The sequence below is a fragment of the Opisthocomus hoazin genome, chromosome 2, assembly GCF_030867145.1.
Source record: "Opisthocomus hoazin isolate bOpiHoa1 chromosome 2, bOpiHoa1.hap1, whole genome shotgun sequence".
Lineage (NCBI taxonomy): Eukaryota > Metazoa > Chordata > Aves > Opisthocomiformes > Opisthocomidae > Opisthocomus > Opisthocomus hoazin.
The window spans coordinates 45,286,183-45,299,395 of record NC_134415.1 but is presented as its reverse complement, the minus strand read 5'-3'; positions in this window follow the sequence as shown (position 1 = coordinate 45,299,395).

Genomic DNA, 13,213 nt, shown 5'->3' with positions numbered 1-13,213 from the left:
AGAACTTCCCATGCCTCAGTTTGCGCTCGTTGCCCCTTGTCCTGTCACTGGGCACCACTGAAAAGAGCTTGGCCCCATCCTCCTGACACCCACCCTTGAGATATTTGTAGGCATTTATTAGGTCCCCTCTCAGCCTTCTCTTCTTCAGGCTGAACAAGCCCAGTTCCCTCAACCTCTCCTCGTAGGGGAGATGCTCCAGTCCCCTCACCATCCTTGTAGCCCTCCGCTGGACTCTCTCCAGTAGCTCTTCATCTTTCTTGAACTGGGGAGCCCAGAACTGGACAGAGTACTCCAGATGAGGCCTCACCAGGGCAGTGTAGAGGAGAAGGAGAACCTCCCTCATCCTGCTGGCCACACTCTTCTTGATGCACCCCAGGATCCCATTGGCTTTCTTGGCAGCCAGGGCACACTGCTGGCTCATGGTTAACCTGTCGTCCACCAGGACACCCAGGTCCCTCTCCGCAGAGCTGCTCTCCAGCAGGTCCGCCCCAAGCCTGTACTGGTGCATGGGGTTGTTCCTCCCCAGGTGCAGGACCCTGCACTTGCCCTGGTTGAACCTCATCAGGTTCCTCTCTGCCCAGCTTTCCAGCCTATCCAGGTCACGCTGAATGGCAGCACAGCCTTCTGGTGTGTCTACCACACCTCCCAGTTTTGTGTCATCAGCAAACTTGCTGAGGGTACATTCTAACTCTTCATCCAGGTCGTTGATGAAGAAGTTAAACAAGACTGGGCCCAGTACTGACCCCTGAGGGACACCACTTGTCACCAGCCTCCAACTAGACTCAGCGCCGCTGATGACAACCCTCTGAGATCTGCCATTCAGCCAGTTCTCTATCCACTTCACCGACCACTCATCCAGCCCACACTTCCTCAGCTTCCCTAGGAGGATATCATGGGAGACTCTGTCGAAAGCCTTGCTGAAGTCTAGCGAGACAACATCCACGGCTCTCCCTTCGTCTACCCAGCCAGTCATGTCATCGTAGAAAGCTATCAGATTGGTCAGGCATGATTTCCCCTTGGTGAATCCATGCTGACTACTCCTGATAACCTTCTTTTCTTCCACTTGCTTCATGATGGCCTCCAGGATAAGCTGCTCCATCACCTTTCCCGGGATGGAGGTGAGGCTGACCGGCCTGTAGTTCCCTGGGTCCTCCTTCTTGCCCTTTTTGAAGATTGGAGTGACATTGGCCTTTCTCCAGTCCTCGGGCACCTCTCCTGTCCTCCAGGACCTCTCAAAGAAGATGGAGAGTGGCTCAGCAATGACATCTGCCAGCTCCCTCAGCACTCGTGGGTGCATTCCCTCGGGGCCCATGGATTTGTGGACATCCAGATCACTTAAGCGATCCCTCACACAGTCCTCCTCAACCAAGGGAAAGTCGTCCTCTTTGTAGGCTTCTTCTCTTACCTCCGGGGCCTGGGATTCCTGAGGGCCAGTCTTAGCACTGAAGACTGAAGCAAAGAAGGCATTCATTAGCTCTGCCTTCTCCGCATCCTCCGTCACCAGGACACCCGCCTCATTCAGCAGCGGCCCCACGTTGTCCCTAGCCTTCCTTTTGCTGCTGATGTAGTTGAAGAAGCCCTTCTTGTTGTTTTTGACATCCCTTGCCAGCTTCAATTCCAGGTGAGCCTTGGCCTTCCTCGTCGCATCCCTGCATGCTCTCACCACGTTTCTGTACTCTTCCCAAGTGGCCTGTCCCTCTTTCCACATTCCATGGACCTTTCTCTTCTGCCTGATCTCCGCTAGAAGCTCCTTGTTTAACCATGCAGGTCTCCTGCCTCCTTTGCTCGATTTCTTTCTCAGGGGGATGCATTGCTCCTGTGCATGGAATAAGTGTTGTTTAAAGAGCGACCAGCACTCATGGACCCCCCTGCCTTCGAGAGCCCTGGCCCACGGGATTCCTCCCAGTAGCTCCTTGAAGAGGGCAAAGTCAGCCCTCCTGAGGTCCAGGGTTTTGATCCTGCTTATCGCCCTGCTTCCTCCACGCAGGATCCTGAACTCGACCCTTTCATGGTCACTGCAGCCGAGTCTACCTCCAGCCTTCACATCCTCCACCAGTCCCTCCTTGTTTGTTAACACGAGGTCCAGCAGCGCGCCTTTCCTTGTTGATTCCTCCACCACTTGCATCAGAAAGTTATCATCGATGCTCTGTAGGAACCTCCTGGATTGCGCCTGCCTAGCTGTATGGTCTTCCCAGCTGATGTCAGGGTGGTTGAAGTCCCCCATGAGAACCAGGGCCTGTGACTGTGAGGCTGCTTGCAGCTGCCTGTAGAAGGCCTCATCAACCTCCTCCTCCTGGTCAGGTGCCCTGTAGTACACACCCACAGTAATGTCACCTGTGTGAGCCTGTCCCTTAATTCTAACCCACAAGCTTTCAACTTGTTCCTCACTTGCCCCCAGGCCAAGCTCAATGCATTCCAGTTGCTCCCTCACATATAGAGCAACTCCCCCACCTCTCCTTGTTGGTCTGTCTTTCCTAAAGAGTCTGTAGCCATCTATGACAGCATGCCAGTCATGGGAGTTGTCCCACCACGTTTCTGTGATGGCGACCAAGTTGTAGCCGTCCTGCTGTATAATGGCTTCCAGCTCCTCCTGTTTATTGCCCATGCTACATGCATTGGTGTAAACACACTTGAGCTGGGCTGTCAATCTCACCCCTGGCCTTGGCACTCCAAGCCTAGGCTCATCCCTAGTGAGCTGGGCAATATCCCCTTCCCCCTTCGAACCTAGTTTAAAGCCCTCTCAATGAGCCCCGCCAGCTCGTGGCCAAGAATTCTTTTTCCCCTTTGTGATAGCTGAGCTCCACTTGTTGCCAGCAGGCCCGGTGCTGTGTACACCTCCCCATGATCAAAGAAGCCAAAATTTGACTGATGGCACCAGTCCCTGAGCCACCTGTTAACCAGGTGAGTTTTCCTGCCCCTTTCACTGCTGTCCCCTGCCACTGATGGGATGGAGGAAAACACCACCTGTGCCCCTGATCCCTCAACCAGTCGCCCCAGTGCCCTGAAGTCCCTTTTGATGGCCTTGGGACTTCTTTCTGCTATCTCGTCCCCGCCAACCTGCATTACCAAGAGGGGGTAGTAATCAGAAGGCCGCACCAGACCAGGGAGTTTCTTCGCAACATCCCTAACCCAGGCCCCAGGGAGGCAGCAGACTTCCCTGTGGGATGGGTCCGGTTGGCAGATTGGGCCCTCTGTTCCCCTCAGAAGGGAATCACCTATGACAATGACCCTCCTTTTTTTCTTAGTTGAGGCAGTTGTAATACGTGGGGCTGTCTGACTCGTTCTAGGCAACCCCCTGGATGGAGCCTCACCTTCACCCACATCCTCTGTGGGCAGTCCCTCACATTCCAGAGCCCCATACCTGTTGCTTAAGGGCAACTGGGCAGGTGAGGGAGGCCGGGGGGAGATTCGCCTGCCCCCCCGAGCAGGGACCTGCTTCCATTCCCCCCCATGTCTTCGGTCCCCTCTTTCTGCTCGGTGGCAAGAGGGTTGGGGGTTCTCTGCTTTCTGTGGAGCCGCCTCCTGCTGCCTCTGCCTCAGGGAGGGCAGGGTGCGGCTCCACCAGTCGATCTCCCTCTCACACTCCCGGATGCTCCTCAGCCTCTCCACTTCCTCCTTCAGCTCTGCCACCAGGCTGAGCAGGTCATTCACCTGCTCGCACCGAACACAGCCGTTGTCTCTGCCGTCCTCCGGTACGAGCGCCAGGCTCAGGCACTCCCTGCAGCCAGAGACCTGGACACCCGCGTTCTTGCGTGGGGCCTCCGTCTGGGTCCCCACACTCCTTCGAGCAACACCTTTACCACGAGTGGTAACCATGGCTACAATATCTCCTGGAAGAGCGATGCCCACTACTTGAGTTGCCAGAAGGGGCGGCTGTACCCTGCCAGTCGCCTTCCCCGCTCGCGCTGCCCGCGCGAACTGCTGCGCCGCTCCCGGGCTGCTGCGCCGCCTCTGTTTGCCGGCTCTGTTCGCCTGCGCTCCCTGGGGGCTGCTCTTATCCCTGAGGGGGTTTGGCCGCTGTCACACTCGACTCCGCCCCCGCTGAGTCAGAGCTGCTGCTCGTTGGCACTTCCCGCTTTCCCGCTGAGGGGGGGGGCTGGGGTCTCCTCTCTCTCTCTCTCTCTCTCGGCGCTTTTTGCCGCCTCGCCGCTGCGGTTTTGCCACCGGAGAAAGGGTCCCTCGGCGCGAGCCTCTGCTCCAGAACCCTTCACCTTCAGTAGCTTCGCCGAAATGGACATCATTGTCTTATGCTTTCCCATTTTTACCTATTCATTTATCATGGAAAAATTCACATAAATGGAAGAACAAGATGTAAAATATCAGCTTAAAGAATATCCGTCACTTGTGCTACAGAAGTACTTGGATCAAAAGCTGTTCTGCTTGGCGAGGCACAGAAATACTAATTCCACCCTTTCCCAGTGTACTCAGCAGTGGGACAGCAACATTCTCACTGGGTAAGAGAGTTGCGACATGAGCTATAATTAGGGTCAAGTATGCCAAATGTAATATTTGCTTCAGGGACAGGCTGTAGGAGTGACCAGAGAGTCACAGGACTAGAACGTAAGACTTGGATCTACAGTCTCCTTGCCAGAGACAGGAGGGTCTAAAGCCAAAGCAGACTTGTTTTGGCAACTGCTGTTTAGCAGATCTCTACTTTGCAAACTGCCTCTTTGTCAGTGCTGAAGTGTATGCCAACAGCAGTTTGTTATAGGGTCAGATCTGGGTCCCTGAAAATTACTTTTCAGAAACTTTGATGTAATAAATTACATGCCATTTGCAAAGCAAGATAACTTGTTTCTTACTCAATCAGCTGATACGGATGGAAAAAAGATGTCTCAGGATATGCAAACCTTTAAAAGGGCAGAATCTGTTTCAGGTTTCAGGTCTCAAGGGGAAAAAGCATCCAGGAAAGTCAGGCTTAAGAGCTTACAGATGACGTTGACAGACCAGAGACACTTTCCATGAAATGGCTGCCACACATAAAGCTGCACCATGGGTAGGAGTATTTAGTAATAAAAATGAACTTTCAGTACAGGGCTGCTCTGGCATGAGCCTTTTAAGACGACATATTTATATGCTTAAATTATCCTTTAGATTGTTACCATACATAATCCAATCCACTTATTGATTATATCTCTTTTATGTTGTCCACTTGTGGAGCTGAACAGTACTTAACTGGAAAAGGCTGGCAAATAATGCTCTAAGCGCTTACCATCTTCAACGTTCATATTCTTTACTAAACATGCTATTTCTAAATATCTGCTAATACATTCTTTGGCAAAAGGGTAGCTCTGAAAGAAAGTTTAAACAAGCTGTATCATCAGCCCACACTTCAGATAAATGTGCACCCCTACAATTTTTCTTCATTCTTTCAAATGATAAATATTATCTTGATTTTGTGCCTGATACCCTTGTATTCTAGAACTAGATCACACAAGTGCTCTGCACAAGAACCCTTAGAGAAAAATCAACAATTTTCTTTACACAGATCACCACATGTCTGAAAGTTGCAATAGGCTTAAATATTTATGGATACTTTGGAAGTTGCTTTTAATCATGGGATATAACTGGTTGCTGATTGTCTTCACATATTTGAACATTTTTGTGGCCTTGGCAAATAAAAGACTAGAATTTCAGTTTCCTGGAAACTTGTGTAGTCTTTTTCTCCCACAATTTGCATTTAAAAAGACTTCTGCTTTTATTTGTCCCAGCAACAAAATACAATTTCTCAATCTAACAATCTGTAGCCTAATCCAGCAGTAACACTTCATGCAGAACTCCTGCCAAATCTAACAGTTTTGCCTGAACAGAGACTACGACAGCAGGCCCATGATCACTGTCCCACTACCTGAAAAGCAATTGCAACCCCCAAATGCCAAACTGCCTAAAAGAGTCTTTTGACAGCAGCAGCGTATGGGCCTCTGGCAACTGTCAGATGCAAGCAGCTGCACAGTGAGGTATGGGGATGCTCTGTACCAGATGGAGTCTAGGTTGGAAGCAGAGTTATCTGGGTGGCCTGTTTTCCTTGGCACCTGTAAGAGCATTTAGTCCCCATAGCAGAGGCCCATTTAGAAACTCATCTTTGCAGAGGCTTATTGATCTATATGCCACCTCTTTGTGAAGCAGAGAGAAATATTTCTGTGGGCATATAAATTACTGTGAAATGTAAGCAATCTTCTCATTCCATTTAGTAGCAGTGCTGCAGAGACAATCCAGCCTGTTGATGGTAATAAAACCTGTTTCGGTCATAATAACCTTGCTTTGGCTAGCTCTTCGTTCATCTAGATTTTTGGTTATGAAAAAGACAGTCAGGACCAAGACTTTCGAACTCAGCCTGCTTTATATTTCAGTATAGAAAACTTTTTGGATTTAATCCAATTTTCATTCAAGTAACTGACCTCTCTAAAATCAGTGGGATGATTTTATGACTATAAGTGAAAGTGATCTTGTTCCTAATATTCCAGGAACCGTTAGAGATCATTGTCCAAAGGATAAACAGCCTGAAATGTCTGCTTGACACTAGTGATGCAAGAGAAGTGACAAGATAAATTCAGATCATATTGCAATGTAATTCTTCTTTCAGGTAACTTATTTTAAACTGGGAAAGGGAGAACAAGGAGAATTACAGTGGCAAAGCTATGGCAGAATATAGTTACATAATAACATTTCTTAGATTCATTGTGCATTTCAGTAAGTTTCTCTGTATAGGTAGATTTTTCCAGTGCCTTGCAGTGTCTTACGTAGTTGTTCACCTTCTTTAAATGGTTGCCAGGAAAAAAAAAAAAGAAAAACCCAAAACCTAAGCATTAACTTGTCCATTGTCCTTGGTCTACCTAATACGCAGGTCAGTGGGAAAGGAACAGGAGAAATGTGCCCAGAGTTGTGGGTAATCACAGGAGGTCTAAGATAAGGATTTTATACCTGTTTTGAAGTACAGAACATGAGATGAACATTACTTTAATAAAACCTGAAAATTATTAGAGAAGCCCATTCCCACAGAAGTCTCAGAAATATTGGAATACATATCAAGCCAACAAACCCATTAACTCTTCACATGGGGGTCAGAAATATTATTTTTCACTGCATTTAGATGAAGATGTATTTTGTTACTGTGGGAGGGAATGACTACAGACTCTGAACAGGTAGTGCAGATACAGCAATACACTGGAAAATATTTATTTTTTCATGTATATCTTGCTGCTTTCATCAGAAGTTGCTTATCTCAGCACTAAATTCACTTGAATGTATAAAGGTATTTGCAAAGCTTGCAATTTGTGGAAGCCTGGCTTGGGAACTACATGCAATGGCATCTGGATTTATGGCTCGGCTGCAATATGTCTTTGAGACATTTATCCAAAAAATGACTACAAGCAAGAACTTAGCTTCTGGTATGACAGTTTTCATTTTCTCAAACATGCCATCTTTTCAGGTGAGGTTTTATTTGTTTTGCAGGAAGTCTTGAAGTATTTCAGTCTTTAAAAAAAAAAAATTACAGCATTATATTTTGTGTGTTCTAGAGTGCACAGTAGATACTCTGTCATAGAACATCTGTGAGCTTAGTCTGGGTTTACATCCGGGCCTTTGAGCAGCCTGCTTCACTGCTGAGCTCCTGCAGCGTTTGGAGCAGGTTTAAAATGAGCATGACATACTGTGAAGAGAGCTGTCTACTGTTAGTGCGACTATTGCACTGCCTGGAATGGAAACAACACTGGCTGTGTTCACAGTGTCCAGTGCAGCTTTCAGATACCAAATTCTCGTGCAGTCCCTGCTGAAGTCAATAGATCTCCACGTATGCCTGACTGCAACACAGTTTGATTCACTTTAATGCAACCTGCAGCTGCCAGAAAGGAGCCAAGAAAAGGTTATTTTTGAAACAGGAAGCCACCAATGGTAAAAAGCTGTGTATAAATAGATATCCATGCCATACCTAACAAATGTTAGTCCTGTGATAAACGCCTGAATTTTGGATTCATGTGTTGTGTAAGGGAGAATAACTCCTTTGCCTTTAATAGTGTTATTTCTGATTTAATTTGGGAGCACAATCAGAATTATTCTATGTCAATGACTGTCTACATTGCAAATCATGCGCTGTTTATACCCGTGCCCTTCTCACAACTGATAGAAGGGAATCAGTGTCACAGTAGACTGTAATACTAACCACAGTCAAGCAGCAACATGCACAAGAGCAGAATTTGGCCACAGATGTTTGCACTAGATTTACTGGCTGATGAGCCTAGCCAGCTTGAGCTTGCATCATAATCTAATAAAAACCTAATAATACCTTCTCATCTAAGTCAATCAGCCACATATATCAGGCTTTGGAGGTGTCAGCTCTAAAAAGAGAATTGTACTTCTGCCTTGGAGATATTTTTATTGCTCAGGAAAAATACATTGCAAGAAACAATTCCTTACACAGCAGAACTCCACTTTAGAAAAATAAAAAAGAAAGAAAAAAGTCAGGCAATTAAAATTCACATTTCTTATCAGATCTGTCCTGATCTGATGCACTCATACTTGAAAGCTGCTTCTCCAATCTCTTGCAACCTCTTTTAAATTCTGAAGAGGCTTGACAGGCAGAAAATGAACAGATGCACATTAGAGGTGGGAGATGATCTTGTAGGAGGTCTATGCTCGAGTTATGCAAAGATAAGGATGTGGAGGCATGCCTGCATGGTGGAGCACTGTGTGGGCAGAGGCATACCCCAGCATGCACCTCTTTACAGGACTGGATGTTACATAAGGCTTGCAAATGACTTCCTGTCCCTCCATTTTATATCTTGGACAATATATAAAGATACAAATACAGAGATGTTTCACCAGAAACAGGCTGCCCTTCAGGTTCCAAATCTCATTTTTTCCGTCCCATTTTCCCTGCTGAGCAGTCTTCTTTTCAAAGCCAGCAAGCAAGCTGCTCCTCTAGCTCCCTTGTTGGCATCATATGCTTCCTGAACCTGGTTGTCTCTGGCATCTCCACTCCCTGGAGGTTATGGATGCCTTTGGCTGCAGGAAGTACACTGAGCACTGTTGTGCTCTGGTGCACTACTGTTCCAGTCTTTGTATGACAAACTTCACCTCGGTAGCCAAGTGTCTTCTGTAGCTGGACATGCAGGCAGGATGAAAAAGCATATTTTTCATATTATTTAATACTACAAGATCAACAGCAGCCATGCAGGAAGGTAGGGCAGAACCGTTGCTGCACACTAATGTACCTGTAGTGATGCACATTAACATCCCTGTATAAGAAGCATAAACAACAAATGAGCAATGAGGTTTTTTGATAATAATATAACATTTTTCAATGCTGAATACCTTTGATAACTTCTCTTCAAATAGGAGTGCTTGACAGGACAACTCTAGTTCTTCATATTTATGCAACACAGCAAAACTCAAAGTTAGTCAGATGTTCTTGAAAACATCTAGAATTTTAACTAGAAGTATTATGGGTACAGTACCCTCACTGTCTTTCCTTATGAAGGTACAAAATATGATTTCCTCTTGTTATTATATATGTACCTTTTGGTGAGTAGTCAGATTCATATTAACTTGATTCATATGAACAATGAATGTTGTAGTCTTTATGAAGGACAGATATGAACACTCCTGGTCAAAAGTCAAAACTCTTGTATAAAAGTTTTTGTTAATTTTAAGTAGATATCAATGGCAGAGCCATGGTGAGTTTCCAACAGTTAGTGCTGTGTATTTACTGATCTATCTATTTGAAACTAACCATTCTCCATGAATCTAACAAGCTTTAATAAATAAATGCATGCTAGAACATGCATGGAATACTTCTTTCTGGCCAGCTTATTCTCTACTGCATTATTCGTCTTAAATTATAAATCAAGTTGCAAACTCTTTTGCCATTCACATAGTGAAGAATATATTGCAACTACTATTTCATTAGGGTCATGTAGAGATTAAATTAAAATTGGAAATACCAAAATTGCTGTTGTCTGCGTGATAATAATTCTTATTTTCATGTTTTACGAAAAATCCATCAAAAACAAATTCCAAAAGTTTAGGAGGATTGTTCTGGAAATAGAGTTTAGAACTGAAAAAACTGCATAGATGGTGGAATTAGGCATATTTTAGGAAAATGAGTGTTGCAATAATTTATTCTGCTCTAGGCAGTGTCATGAATTTATCATGGCACACAGTGAAATAAAACACATCAAGAATGCTGGAATACCTTTCTTTACCATGAGAAACCCACACAAACTAATCATAGGAAAACATTCAATTAAGTACAAAATAAATGTAAGAGAAATGAACTTAGAGAAAAAGTTTTCTAACCGTACCCTCTATATCACACACCTAAAATCAATGAGTTTTTAATTCCCTTTTTCTAGTGGAAAGTCACGCTACCACAAAAGGCTAAATTTGAGTTAAGTGAACATACAGACTGCACAGGGAAAGCACCGTCTTCCTCATGTCCTTCCAGAGAAACACTGAAATTACTGCTAGGGAAGCCTAGGAAACAACATATTTTGGTGGTGTCCTCTGTGCAGAGCAGGGTTTGGTCACCATGGTAAAAAAGCATTCTGGTACAGAAATATTTGTGACATAAGCGCCTGCAGTATCACAGAACAGGAGAAAGACATATTGTTGGCATCTCTCCATTCAGGTCTACACTTGCTTGTTCTTCCCATACTACAGCTGAACTTTCCATTTTATAATAAAGATTAAAACAGACAGCTACAGAAAGTGAACTCATAAATCTTTTCTTCCAAATTCTGCCCAAAACTTAACTGTGATTAATGGATACACTTCCATCAACAGCTGTCAAAACCTAAACTGACTGCTTGATTCCTAAACTTTTTTTAACAGCAGTGGGAGTACGGAAGTTGGAAAACTATAACTCTGAAGATCTGTGCAAAGGCAGAAGAGCAAAACACACATATAGGGTAAATGTTGAAGATGTACAGGTTTAATAGAAGCCAAATGAAGCTAAAAGAGAGTCAGTTTTGTAAGGGACAAGTAATTGAAGTAATCATGAAAGTAATAAATGGTCTGGCCCAGACAGTTCTCTAACGGTCCTACCTTGTTTTCTGTTTTTATCCCTTTCCCATTTCATGTTCCTTATCAGGTTCAAATGAGGTGTATCTTCTCTCTTTGCCAGCCTGACCTACCTCAGAGGGATTAGCAGCACCGTGACATGTCTCCTCTGTTTTAGGAACGCTTTGTTCTGTTTTAGGAATGAAACCAACTCTGCCTTGTTCCCAAGCAGACTTTGCCTGAACTGCAAAACTCCTCTGGGTTGAACGTAGCTAGAAATCACTTACGCATTACTTCTAAATAAGTCTTTTGCTCTTTCTGTCCTCAAGTCTTTCTTTCCTGGTCCTTTTGAATTCACAGAAACATTCCCATATATTTCGAGCCATTGTTTCACATGTTCCTTCTTAGCCATTTAATGGAGATCTGTTTTGCCACCTCTTGCATTTGCAAGCTCTTGAGGACACAAATAAAATTATTCAGCACCTTGTACCACAAAATAAAATGTTCCTCAATTCTCGCTTTTGCACATCAGCTCTTTGTCACATAAATTCTCCTAATTCAGCTCCACCAGATCTCAAACATCTTGGTTTTGGCCAATCACTGATTTTTTTTTTTAATCAAAGAATCTACAGCAAAAACAAGTGTGTTTCCCTTAGGTTTCACCAGTTCTTAGCAGCAGGAAAAGAAGTCCTTTCTGTACTATTTCTTTGCAAGGGAACTTCAGCCAAGTGTGTCTTCTCAAATAATTTCTGCCTCTGTATTTCTTTCTTTTCACTACATATCTTGGGTCTAAATATTGCTAACATACCTCATCCAATTTTCAAACTATCCATTCAGAAAAGGCACTGATAAATTAGAGCGACTTTTTTTAATGAACCACGAGAATAGCTAAAAGGATTAGAGAAATTGTAATGTAGAGGCTTTGAGTTCAGTCTATGTGTATCATATGGAAGATATGAGAAGATACATGTGTTCCGTGAGGCTCTTACTTAATCCTCAGCTAGCATTAATTGTGGTGGCAAGAAGCTTACAGCTCAGCAAGGCAGGGATCTCTACAATGCTAGGAAACTTGACAAAAATCTTCTTTGGTAATAGCAGGTACTATTTGAATACCTAGTGAAGAGAGAATATCACTGAGTCATTGGGAGAGGTCATCTACTCTTAAGAAGCAGCAAACGAGGAAAATCGCTGTCACTGTTTCATTTCTGCAGGGTGTGAGAGGTGCTAGAGCAGGCCTGCTGCCCTGCGTGCTCAGTGTTAGTGAAACAGTGGAAGCCCATGGATGCTGCTAAACTCCTCCTGATTAGGAGCAATCTTTTGCTTCTGTCCCCAGATGCTAATACTGAGTCCACCTGAGTGTCAACAAATAAAAGTCAGATATATATCCAGGCTTTAAGGAATGGCTTGATCAAAGCCCATATTCCTATGGAGAAAAGTGGGAATCATGTAAAGCAGCCCCATAAGACACACTGCCCAAGCATGACAAGTCCTACTGTTTCCTCTGCTGGGGGCGGGGGTGGGGGGGAACAGTGTAAATGTGTTTTATAAACAACAGGGCTTATCAACTTTTGGAGTAACTTTTAGAAAATTCTTCATCACAAGTTACTTCCAAGCCAAGATAGTCTTCAGCAAACAACAACTAATCTCCATATTGGACAGGAAGGCAGCTCAGACCTGTACAGTGATCTCTTATTTATTGTGGTCAATTTATAGGCTAAGGAAATTGGCTGTCCTAATTGCCATTATTTTCGAGCACAATCATTCCACTCAAGGGCAGGGCTGCTGCTCAGAGGGATCTGGACATGCCAAAGGAATGGGGCTGACAGAAATCTCATTGCAGTCAAGGAAAAACCACAAAGTCCTGTGTCTGGGATAGGCTAAACAATGCATTGGGGTAGACACGCTGCCAGCCTGGGGGACCCTGGATTAAACATGACCCCGCGGTGCAGCCTGACAGGGCTGGTGGCTAACGGCATCCCAGTGAAGTGACCGTCGCCTTCTATTCATCGCTCGAAACACGGCACCTTGAATACAGCATCCCGTTACAGGCGCCCCAATTCAAAAAAGATTCATAAACGTGACCGAGGGCAGGGAAGCCACCGCGATGGTGGCCCCGCAGCACCTGCCTTGTGGCTCTGCGCGGAGCCGGAGCTCGGGCTTCAGACGTCCCCCGGCCCTGCGAGAACGGGGCCTTCCCCGGCGAGGCGAGGCACAGCCG